Source organism: Drosophila melanogaster, chromosome 3R (genome assembly GCF_000001215.4).
Source record: "Drosophila melanogaster chromosome 3R".
Lineage (NCBI taxonomy): Eukaryota > Metazoa > Arthropoda > Insecta > Diptera > Drosophilidae > Drosophila > Drosophila melanogaster.
The window spans coordinates 17267155-17280033 of record NT_033777.3 but is presented as its reverse complement, the minus strand read 5'-3'; the positions used below and the strand labels follow the sequence as shown (position 1 = coordinate 17280033).

The window sequence follows — 12879 nt, the reverse complement described above, 5'->3', positions numbered from 1 at the left end:
GGCGCAGTGGAAAATTTATTAAACTAACTGCAAATTAGTGCACAATTGCACACACACACACACTCAACACACATGTGAGTTGAAAACTTTTAAGAGGAGGGTCCAAATAAAAAAAAAAAGGAAAAGTCAGCGACTAAGGGAAAAGAAAAGGCTGCAGCATAAATCAAGTCCCCTGCAACGGGGACTGCCCTTAAATTATGTTGCCAATTGGCTAAATATTTCCGCCAGATTGCTGCTCTAATTTCCACAATATTAAATAGGAATGGCGCCGCGGCCAAAAATACAAGTACAAAAGTAACGCCGCCAGACACACGACAATGCCTCTAAGTGATTTTCCTTTGTCACTGGAAAATTGTAAAACAATTGTTATAAATTCTATGCGCTTTTTTGCGCTGCCTTGTTTGGCGCTTGATAAATGCAGACAATTAGCCAAATGGTTGACTGGCGCCAGCTTCAGCCATGGATAGACAGTTAGTAGCCGACTACCAAAGCACTGAGAGAAAAGAAGTAGAAGGAGTATACCAATTTCCTAAAAGAAGTAATTGTGGAATTTACATTTAGTTAGTATAAGATATTTATTATATGTGTTCTACTAAGTGAGCTCGAAACATTTCCAGATATATTGGTTTGGTTTGTTGGTTTATATAGATATATTCCGGTTATCAGAACTGCCCTTTTTCCCATTACTTAATTTAAGCTGTACAAGTTTCTCGAAAGTGAAATCATCTCTGCACAAAGTCCTGTTGAATTATTTTCTTTTCTAGGATAAATTGCAAGATCCATTTAACGTAGTCTCATTTAGCTCGGAGTTCGCTCTACCTGGGGTCGTTTATAATTTCGGCGTCAGTTGGCTTAACTTGATAGCCGCCCAAGGTGTCCTTCCCGACTGTTTATGAATTCCGTACAGTTGCCAATCACACACTAATTGCCAACACAGATCCGAGCCACTTGATTCCCATCGAGATGCCATCGCCCCAGCCAGACGATTTTCGACAAATAAATCCCCACATGGGGCACACGGAACACATGGGGCCTGCTGTGGCTGCACAGGATTGTCGAGCTGGATGCTGGCGAAAGAGGAGCAGCTCCCTAAGAGGGACTCCCACTCGATGCATTGTTATTTCCGCTCGCACACAACAGCAGCAGCAAGCGGAAATAGTTTAAAGGATATTGCAGCCGTATTCGGGGTGCGGCAGGGATAAGCGTACAGTATGCAAAACTATCAATTTTTCCAGCATGTGAGGCGAGTGCCCGTATGCAAAACCACTTTTGCCGAGGCAGCACAAGTTTGTCGGGGAACAAGGATATGAGGAGCCAAGAACTGAGAGCCTAGACAAGGCAACTATAATTAGAATCGAAAATGTAACCGAACGGATAAAGTCGACTTTTGCATAAAGTTTGGCCGGCACTCCGTTGCGAATGCGTTTTCGCTCAGATCACAGCAGCCTCTCTAATTATTGACTTTGCTAATTGGCAATTTATAGGAAATTGTCTTCGACAAAAGTTTTCGAAGGCAAAGCAATTTCCTATCGCTTTCTGCAAGGAAAGGCTGCAATTTGCAGTGAGTTACTCTGCTCGTTCAAACCGACAAAAAATGCCAAAAAGTTTCAATCAAAGGCTTCTAATATGCGTAAACAACATTCACATTCAAGTTTCCCCTTTGACAGGACACACACTAAAGGGCCCACAGAATGTCGTGGCTAAACGAAGACAAATAGTCGAAAGTTTCGTGGCTACCTAATTGAGAAGAAAATTGAAAATTTCTTTAATGAAATGCAAAAATTATATAATACATTATCCATTCGGGGGTGTAGCAAAGTCAAGACTTGTTGGCATCTGTCTGTGTGGAAATGGAAACGTTGAGGAAAAACGCTGCAAGACTTGCTACTGGCTGTTGCAAAAGGAAGACTGTAATTTAATGCTCTTTTGCACCTTCAAATCCTTTCAATTTCATAAGACACGTAATCACATTCGAAGTGCTCGCCACCCCTCGTCTCTTCCGACGTTTCCGTAATCACCTAGCACTTGATGAAATGTTGCAATTTATATAGACAAACCCGCCCTTGCGAACCATGCATGGCTTACTACTATGTAGGATTATTCCTGGATTCGCAGTTTGCAGCCTGCAAGTTGCAGGTTGCAGGTTGCAAGTTGCAAGCTTTTCTCTGCTGCAGGTATTCTGCAATTTTGACACACTTGATGGACTCCGTGCACTTAGGGGCAACCCAACCCAATCCAACGGATTTTTTTCTCGAAGTCTTGCCCTATTCGTAAACAGAGAACTGACTACACATGAGTAATGCATTTCTTAAATTATTCGATTCCGAAATCCGGATACAATTTGACTGATCAGTTTGCCCCACTTAATTTGCCATCGCAATCATGTAACCAAATCAAGTGGAAACTTCATACAAAGTTAACAAAAGAAAAAAAGTAGTAGAATAGGAAACGAAATAATCTTGTAAATTGTTAATAGTAAAATCACTTGTGATTTTAAGTCCGCTCAAATGATTTATTAGCTTTGTTATATAAATTGCAAAATCCCTCATAATTCGTTATGATTTTTAATACTTTTTGCTACAAAAGGATATTGCCTAGATCTAAATTTACATTGCGATTCACCAACGCCAAAAACCAAGCGCAGCTGCAGCAATTACAAAAAAGCGTAAGCCCGGGGCATCGCTTGACCACAGCCAATTAGCAGTTGAGCAGTTTTCAAAATTTCACTAGCCACGAGTTTGTGCACTCAAAAAAATACTATTATTGTTCTGTGGAAAGCCTATAAAAGCGCTCCATTTAAATCTTAATCTAAAAGCTTATGAAATTTCATTTGTAATTGAACATAGATTTGCTAATGATATAATTCCTTTTTAATAAAAGATTATTTTAAATGATTTACGTGAGCATGACATATATGGTTTTGAATAATTATGATTAATAGAAAAAGCAAAAACATCATATCTGGACTTGGACTTATTAAATTTTTTAAAATTTTAAAATAATTGCAATAATTTGAAAAATAGCCGAAACTTACCACTATTTTTTTCTATTTGGCAATGGTGTTTTGAGTGTCATGTGGAAGGTGGTGGCGGCTGCCCTCGGGAAAAATCAAAAGCTAAGCCTCGCCGAGTACTTGGCCGCTCCCCAAACTAATTTGGGCTCAGTGGAGCGTGTGGGAAACTTTCCAGATTTCAGGCACTCAGATTTTTTGGCATACATATGTTGTGAATTATTTGACGTTAAATAAATGCCACCAGCTCCGCCGTCCCAACGACAATAAAAGCGTGCAGTGTAGTAGCTCATTGTTGGCGGTTCTTGGCTTCGGGTGTTTTTGGGACTCCTCACGTGCACCGTGTGCGGTTGGCTGGCTAAACGGACCCGATGCTGGGGCCTTAAGTTGTTTTGCCAAAAACTTTTTGTCATGGCTGGGACTAATTATAAAATAGCTTAAAGGCATGTGGAGGGCCAGAGGACTGCGATAGGCAGATGGCGACATACAGCCAACTTTTAAGTTGTTAAGGGATGGGGGAAGCGGGCTAGTTGGCAACATGTTGCCACAAACTAAACATTTGCCTGCCAATTTGTTCTTATTTATTTTTATGTCCGCTTTCGTTTTCCTTTTCCCAGCCCAATCCAGCCCACGTGGCTTGTAATGTTTGGCCATTAAAAATAATAGTGCGGTTGTTTGTTGTTGTCCTTGTTGCTGGGCGTTTCGCATAGACTGTTCGGTTATATAACATTTTACCTTGATATTTTTCCTATGCATTTTTTTTCGTACACAGCAACCTGCCAAATTTATACCAGCGCCACAGGAATTTTTAGGGTCCCAACACAGGTAAAAATTAGGAAGATAAATATTCAGTTTGGTAATTTCAAAGCTTAAATAGTACTTACCAGGCAAATTATTGAGTTGGCTTGCAAATAGTTAAATTAAATATAAACCAAAATTAGAAAAGTTTTAAGTGCAATTCCTATTTTGGATCGCTATAATGTTTTCAAAATTTTTAACCATAACTAACCATAACTATATTTTCCTAGTGACAAAATTCTTTTCAATTTTATACGTTTTTTCCAGTGGAAATACAGTAGAAAAGATATCTTGTTATTGCCAAACTGGAGACAAGGGGCTATCCTGAGGCACCCTGTACTAGTCGTCTGAAAATTCCACACTCACACACAACCAAGCTACACAAAAACCCTTTGGCAAAATAAATAAAGGCGCTGAGAAAAAAGCCAAATCCGGCACAATTTAATGTTTGCTAAATTTGTGTCATTTAGCAAAACGATTTCGATTTTTTCTGTTCATTTGGGCGGCCCAATTCGCAGCAATTAATTTGCTGGCGGCGGCTTGAGGGGGCGTGGGCACAAGTGCTTCGACTATAACTCAGTAGCTTTATCAAAAAACCACTTACACACACAATAAAGTTAATGAAGCCATAATTATTTGGGTTAACAGCTTGCGGCTGAGAAACCAAGTCCCGATCCCTCGGACCAAGTGATTGTGGCCAGTTCTGCTCGGTGGGCAACAAATCAAAGTGCGCATTTGATAAGTAACCGAGCTGAACGAATACATTTGGGCAGCAGGCACATTTGCAAGCCTATTTAATAAATGGGCCAGCATTCCATTGCCCAAAACAAATGCGTTGCCAGCAGACAACTTGGATGAAGCGTCATCAATTCAATGGCCGCATCAACCCCGTCTGTAAACAGGGCTGAGTGTTCCATTCAATTGATCTATCAAATTGCTCAGTATATCCATCTAAAGTGCAGTGCATCTTGCACTAGTTTATGTGACCCAAATTCCATGGGAAACATCCCTTTCAAAATGTAATTTTCTTAAAAGTTCAGAGGTACGTTTAAAAGGCTTAAAGAGGATTATGTTTAAAATACGTACGACTTTATATACCAAATGTAAGAGATCAGAATCACTGGGTAACATAGTTTCATGACATGACCTCAATCTAACAAATAGCAACACAATAGCGTTAACTCTAGCAACAACGCTTCTCATAACAAGGCCGTGCTACATAATCCTTTACCAATCATGTCAAACCTCATACGCACACGTCTAGACGTCCTTTGAGCCAAAGACTTTGACTCGTCTGCGGTTATTCGCAATATCGAGTGTCAGTGACATGAAAAGGGTCCCGAAATATTTTGACGCCGAATCGAAGAATTTTGCCTGCTGCGCGGGTCGATGAACTGTGCCGCTGCTGTGCTCCAATTAAATCACATCAATTGTTTTCCCAACTGAATCGGCATAGTTTTAACTAATTCGTGGATGTGCTAAAAATCATATTGCAATGCATAAATACGCATGAGTGCTCCCAAATGACTTTTAGCATAATTACGCGAATTATGAGCAAGCAATTTGTTTAAACCATGAAAAATTGATGCGGCAACTAAAATCAAATGCCGCGCCCGGAAAACTGTCAGGATCGCTTGTCATTGAACGCTATTAGCGGAACGTATTAAATTACACAAACTGGCGTTGGATTTATATTGTTTGTCCACCCCTCAAATGCACAGCAGCGGTGGTGGTGCAGTCCCGAAATATAAATAATAAACCACAGTATAATCTACAATTTGGACAGCAGGAAGGGAATTCAGATTTCGGTGGGCTAAGTGTATTCGGGCAGGTAGCACGCGCGATTTATTTATTTGCCTTTCCATTTGGAAATCTGTTTGCATTTCCCATGGCAGCCCAGTTATTTGCTTGGGTCCCCCAGCCTTTGTCAATAGTTACCGAGATCAAAGTGGACCCAAGACTAGCTGGTTTTCCAGTGGATGATGGCGCAAATTGCAATGGGACCCGTTGAGCAGATATACATATGTATGTTAAAGACGTCCTACGATTTAAAATGTTGAAAATATGCTAGTCAGTGAATTGTTTCATTTGTTACACCTGCAACGTAACATAATATTAATCTGAAACGAAACACTTTAATGCGCAACCAATTAAGCTCTTTGTTTTTGGGATTGCCTTTTTCAGTTCATATGTATGCATATACATAAGAGTTCCGCTACATACGCTTAATGATATTGCGATATTAAATAATCTACAGGCTCAAAGGCTCGAAGGGGGGGTTTAATTAAATCAGCGAGACAATCGTCTCGATTACCGGGACACAGATGAGTAATGTCAACTATTATAGTTTGGGTGTTTTCAGGATCGAATATGCTGCAGATTATGGCCACGTTTTCTCCGCTGTTAATTATTAATTTCTACCCCGACTTTGCAACAAAATCTCCCGGCTGGCGCGCATAACTTGGATGGCATAATAAAACGATTTCAGGACGGCACATGACGTCCAGGTTTTTATAAGCTGTCAATTTGTTTACGCATTGTCGCTGGAGGTACTTTTGACTTTGACTTTGTCGCCGCTAAAATATTAACGGGTCCTGCGATGCGATGAGTTCTGCCAACCACATACACTGCAAAAAAAAAAACTGGCGAGCGGAAGGTATAGACTGGGGGATATAAGAACCAAAGACTTTGCTGCCTTTCTTTGCATATGCAACTGTATTCTGTTAAGTAATTGAAAGCAAATGAATACAAACAATATATTTTCTTTAGTGCACTTGCACGTCTATTTTGCTCGTGTCGTATATCCATAATATTTTTCCCAGCCGGAAATGCCCCAGGGAACTCGGAACTGGTGGCCCACACTTGGTCCAACCTCATCATCAGCACAATAACTCGGGCAGACCTCGGTGGCAAACAAGACGCCGCATGGAGGCCCCGGGTCCTCGGAGGTTTTGGGGTCGAGTTGCGGGCTGCGTCTCTCATGCGTGCGTTTATCTTGATGCGTGCGATATGAGGATGTGAGGATGTGAGGATGTCAGTGTTTTTCCTTCGGTGTTTTGGGCGCTGCGAGTGTGGGCGTCGGAGTTGGCGACAAAAGCATAAAACGGCATAATTTGTCAGCATGAACACGGCAGCCACACGCCGGTGGCATAACAATGAGCCAGGAGGCCTTCCCCATCGCCAGTCAGTTTATGATCCCGCTTATTGCTGATATTTGCTACTTTTTCAGGAAAACGCTAAAATCGGGAGGTAGTCTTGGGTGTATTATGTTCAACCTGCATTGCCATTTAGTACCATTCATAAAACTTTAGCAAGGAAAGAACTCCTCAGATTACAAAATTCAGTTTAAATGCATCTCCAAACTAAACAAAATCAATACAAATAGATAGGCCTTGTGTTCTTAGTAGATTAAATTTAATGTATTATATTTTAGAACATTCCAAGTTTTGATTTATATATCATAGAAAAATTATATGCAACCATGACATTGCATTTAGTATCTAAATAAACATTGATTTATGTATTGACCAAGCATTTGTATAACGATTATTAAATTCTAGAAAAATGTTCACAACGAATAACTTACCAACTATGGACAAGGACGTGGCCATTACGTAAAGCTTTGCACATTTGCCTTCAAAATAGTTTTTAAATCATCATACCACGCATTTTCGGTGTTCCATTGAGTTTTTTGTGTGTGCTGGCTAATTTATTTAGTTTAATTAAGGTTCGCCTTTGCGTGCTTCCACCACTGACACAACTAACCCGAAATCAAATTAATTATTTGTTGAATAAACTTTTTGCATTCGGTTCTAATGCAGTTGTTTTGTTCGTGTGGCTTTTCAGTTCATTACTCATACGCAGCGTTTTTGGCTGGGCACTTCTGGATTTTGCAGTCCGAAATTCCTTCAACAATACATGCACTTCAAATGGAACGAGTGGCCAATGGAGCCCACGTTGGTAATTGTGTGCTCGTATTACAATACCGCGCTTGGCCTTGTTTCATATTTTTATTATGATTTGCGCGCCAGCTGAGTTTCCCGTTCGCCAAGGACTGGTCCGGACCGGACCAGAATGGATCCGTATCCGGATCGGTCAAGTCGAGTCGATTCGGGCAATTAAAAACTTTCACGCCCGGGCCGCAGCAATTGTAGCCGTGCGCACAGAAGTAGACTATGCCAGTTATTACCATTGAAATCGATTGATAGCACGCTCCATTGCCTCGTCGATTATTCCTGGGGCCCATGCATGATGCACTGCGTATATATTATAATCGAAACGGGAGGGTATGAAGGGTCGAAACACTGGGAAAAAACTGAGGGAGTCGCAGGAGATTTTTAATCAAAATTTTTAGTTAAACGCAGCGTCGACTAACAATGGTCAAATCAAAATATCTTAAGTTATATCATTTGGTAAATTTATATAAAATATAATAAATTATTAAAATAAGAATATGTTCCTTCTGGTTTCATTAACTGGATGCTTTCATTAGGTTATTCTTCTTAGTGCACACCTGGATTCCGCTCGAGGTGCAGAGAACCCAGCTATTTCATTCCATTATCCCAACAATCGCCCCTCGACATCGACGCAGCCATTAAAAGTGGATATTTTCATTTGCGTTATTCGCTCTCAGTTTACAAGCGGCATGCATATGCGAAAATAATTAAAATTCGCAGTAAATCGCACTCGCAGCCAAGACGACAATGAAGCCGTGCGCGACGCATTCAATCATTTGCGGAACGGAGTGCTCGGCCACAGGATCCCGGTACGAGGATGCAGGATACGCCTGGCAGGCAGGCAGCTAATTTAAATGGAAATTGACATTAAAACATATGGCAAAGTAAGTCGGCCCACCCCTACATCAAAGAAGCTAGCGCAGGATGGTTAATATGGATGCTCCTTGCTGTTGCTGCCTCACGTAATTAGCTTGTTTTTTATGTAATCAAAAGCGACGACAGACTCCACTCCGCTTCGTCTCCTGTGGGCTGTGTTGCCACTCAAGAATTTTGATTTAATTGTTGCCATGGCAGCGTATTCTTTTAATTTGTGTCAATTTATTTAATCAGACATTTGTTGCCGCCCCTTGCCTTTTTCATTTTTCCACAGCCGCCAACCGCCAACCGCCATGCCTCCATGGCATTTGTAATTAAAAGGCTCTCGCGAGCGGTCCAGCTAATTTGAAAATTAACTGCCGTGGAAGGAAGCGGAAAAGGTCCTGCGGCTCACGTTCAGGTGGCACCATAAAAGCCAGTGGGCCAAAGTGGAAAATGGAAGCGAAAAAGCGCGCGGCAGCAATAAAAATAATACATTTATCAATCAAAACTCCAATGAGAACTTGGCCCCAAAGTTGCAGCATAAAAATATTCATTCTGGGAAAGAAGCGGGAAACCATTCGCTTAATGGCTTCCATTTTGCCAACTCAACTCAACGAGCCACATGGTGCAGAGGCGTCGTGGCAAATCAGCAACGATGAAAAGTATATAATAACAAAATATTTTCTAATGCTTTAAAAGATACTACGGATTTCAAGATATATGCTTTAGATGGTTTTTAACAACTATTTTTTAATGTCATGGTTAATATATAATTTTTAGCGGAAGATTATTATTATATTGGTTGTTCAAAAGAGCTTAGTAATATATAGAACATATTTAGGCACCAAGAACTCCCGAAATGGTTTTGATAAGCATTCACTACGCCACTGGAAGGAGCGTGGCGATGCGCTGGTGTGGGCGGTGGGAATGGGATGTTACAGGAGCAGTGGGGACACGAGTAGGACGTGCACGAAATGCGCAAGTTCACGCACGTCAGTCGAATTGGAGGTACCCACTAAAATGTGGGTCAAGGAAGTGGAGCTGCGTGCTAATGCTAATTTCGGAATGCCCTTTGTTGCCGCAGCATCGAGAACTCAGTTCATTAAGAAGCCCGCCCTATAAAAAAATCATAAGCAAAACTTTTTCAATATATATTTAAGCGGGATTCATGTTTTAACTTGATGCTTTTCATTTATGCTCCGATGTTCTTGTATGGCGATTTTGTTTTATGTTTTAGAGCTTCTGCGTGAGCTGTTTATCAACTGATTTTCACGCACATTATGCTTTCGTTGTGCTGCGGTCGCAAAAACTTTGCTTATGACTCGCCTCATTTCTCTTTTATCCAACATCAAATGTTTTTTAATCTTTTGAGTGCGGCCCGCCCAATGAATATATGAAATGTTTTCGAATTAAACATAAGCATCTAAACCAATGATATGATATGCGAGCATTTGTTTATTTGTTTATACTTTTTGCGTGGTATCTGTGAAAATATTTGCATGGCAATGAGGGTGATTTTTTTTTTCAGTTGGGGTCTTTGTAGAACTTTGTAATTAAATGCAAATTAAGTGAACCGTCATTTGCGCCTTGATTTTTTACCCTTTTTTCCACGGCCATCGAAAGGCATGCAGACAATTTTAAACTTGTTGGCGAACTCTTATTGCCAAAGTCCTCGATAAAGTCGCCGACTCTATTAGCGTCAATGTTGCGTTAATGGCGGGCAAAAACAAAGTTTAAAAAAAAAGGGTTAAAGCGGAAGTGTTACCCGTGATTGGGCAAACTTTTCTAATTAGCGTCAGTCAAAGGATTCTTGGGCGATCCATGGCGCATTTTTCGTATGCATATCAAATGCAGCCTAATGAGCCAACCAACCAATGATGAAACGCACTTTCTGTGGCAAACAAAGCAGCCTGGTATCAACGCAAACAGCGCGGCACATCATCATGAAATATGCAATCCTCTCCTCCAGACGCAATCAAAAAACTCCTTTTCAAGGCATTAGAAATGCCAACCAAAACAAAACTAACAGAAAACACAAAACACAAAACACAAACGCAAAACGCAAACACAAAAACACACGCGCCAATCGACAATGTCGATTATATTTCAAGTGTGGTGGAAGAGAATTCGTGGGTAGTCGGTGGATCGGGGGATAAAGGCTTCACGGATATGGATGGGTGTTCGGAGATGGAGACTCCTTGGCAGCTGTTGAAAGTTAAACCGAAAAAGCATCAAAAGCGGCTGCTGCTCGTAATTACAGATTGCAAAACGAAACGAATCGAAAAGTAAACGATGTCGATGAAGTTGAGCCGGAAAGATACGGAAAGGCAGCCAGAGATATACGGAAAAGCGAGAGATGCAAACCCGGCAAAACTTCAACTTCAAAACTGATGACTGAGGCAAGCGCAGTTGTAAAACTTACCCAGGTGGGGAGTTCGGTTTACTGGGGGCTAAAAGTGCCCACCCGAAAAGGGGTAAACTTTGCACACGGCAGCGTCTTAAGCGATTTTCTGCTACGCCAAGCTGCACAACAATATTCACGGGAGTGCACTCCCAAAATCAGGGATATTCTCCAGATCAAGGGTAAACAGTGAAACAACCATTAGTTATATAAATGATATTTACTTATGCCGCCTTCAATTAGCTAATAAGCATAATTTCTAGTTTCTATTTGTTGATTTTTCGACGTGATGAAGTTTTTAGTCAAGCAAATTATCTAAAATACAGGCAAGCACTTTAATTTCATTTCGATTATTCATTTATGGCAACAATCGTCTTTATTATTACCATATTAATTATTAATTTCCTATGGTCCCAGGGAATAACATTTACGATTAGTTTTTGAGTAGCCCCAGCAAATCATTGTCACTTTTTTCCCACTGTGTACAGTACTTCTAAGGGAAAGGATAAAAAGTAGCCAGACGTAGGCGCAAAACTCGGTGAATGTGTGAGCAAATTCACGGCAAACGAAAATTAAGAAACTTGCAGCCGCCACCTTCGCAGACGGTTGGTGATTGCGGGGTGGGGGCGTGGCTGCGGGGGATTGCTGGCGCTGATTGCATCGCTCTCGAAGGATCAGAAGGACGAGGCGCCGAGAGATGCCTTACTTATTTATGGCGCACAGGTAAACTGTGCATGTGCCATCATCTTGATAAATGTGCGCTGCCAGTGCATGACTATGGGAAATGGATTCCGAGCTGAGACGCTTCTTGATTTAGCATGTGGCTGAGTTATGCCAGCCACCCACAAAGCTCCACCATGCATCCGCCTTGTACCCACCCGCCTCCAGGCACGCCCCCTACCACCCCGCCAGAGCAACAACATCAATGAGAACTTCAATTAGGGCCATGCCGCGCCACTCTCGGCCCGAAGTTGCAGTTGGTCAGCAGCTAAGTGGCGGCCAAGACGAGTGTTCATTCTTGGGCCCCGAGCAAGAAGCTCTTACAAAGACAAATGCCGGCTAAGCTGTCCTCGCTCAACAGCTGTTCACTCAGACAAAATTATTAGCTGGAATTTAAAAAAAAAAAGGTAAATATTTATTTTTTTAATATTACAGTGAGAAATGCTGAGACAAGAATTTACAATAGTATTAGTACCTATAACTTATATTTCTAAAATTATTCCTTATCCTCAACTTATTAGGTCAGTATGGGTGTGAATATAAAAATGTATAATACTGATGTTTATAATATAATATAATGTATCTTACTGATTTGGCCTATGCTCGATAAAATCCTATTAATTTTTTCTCAGTGCCATTTCAGCTGTCTTGCTAGGGGCGTCTTGAAAAATAAACGAGTCAGCATTTGTAGCGTTGATTGAATTGTCAGAGGTGAGCTTAGGAGTTGGGTTTTCGCCCCGCTCTACACCTGCCACGCCCACTCCCACTCCCATAAACGTACTGAGCCGGTGAGCTTGGCGCTTTTCAATTAAGACTATTGTCAACGACAATAAGTTATACAAGTAAAGAGCGCGCTGCCTCAGCAGCTGAAGCCGTTGACAGTTGCACGTACGCTTAATTAGAAAAAGCTGCATTCTTTTTTTTTTGCCGTGTCCGTCCACCTAACTACCACGCCCAGCGCCCCCGTCAGCTGTCACGCCCACATTTTGCAGCGGAAGTAAATTTACACTTCGCTCCTTGGCTGCACTTTTTATTCCTTTCCGACGCGAGCGAAAAAGCGCGACTAATTTTCTTGAGTCCCGCTCCCGCCGCCGAGTGCAAGTAATCCCAGAAAATTGTATAAAAAATGCAGAAAG

The 12879-nt window shown here is 41.3% G+C and overlaps 1 long non-coding RNA gene across 1 annotated transcript; it reads left to right on the top strand.

Annotated features, from left to right (window-relative positions):
- The first annotated feature begins 9006 nt into the window (after window positions 1–9006).
- Window positions 9007–9744, top strand: lncRNA:CR44258 (long non-coding RNA:CR44258). Its single transcript, NR_125194.1, has 2 exons — window positions 9007–9284; window positions 9403–9744. It is a non-coding gene; the product is annotated as a long non-coding RNA:CR44258 (long non-coding RNA).
- The last annotated feature ends 3135 nt before the right edge of the window (window positions 9745–12879 follow it).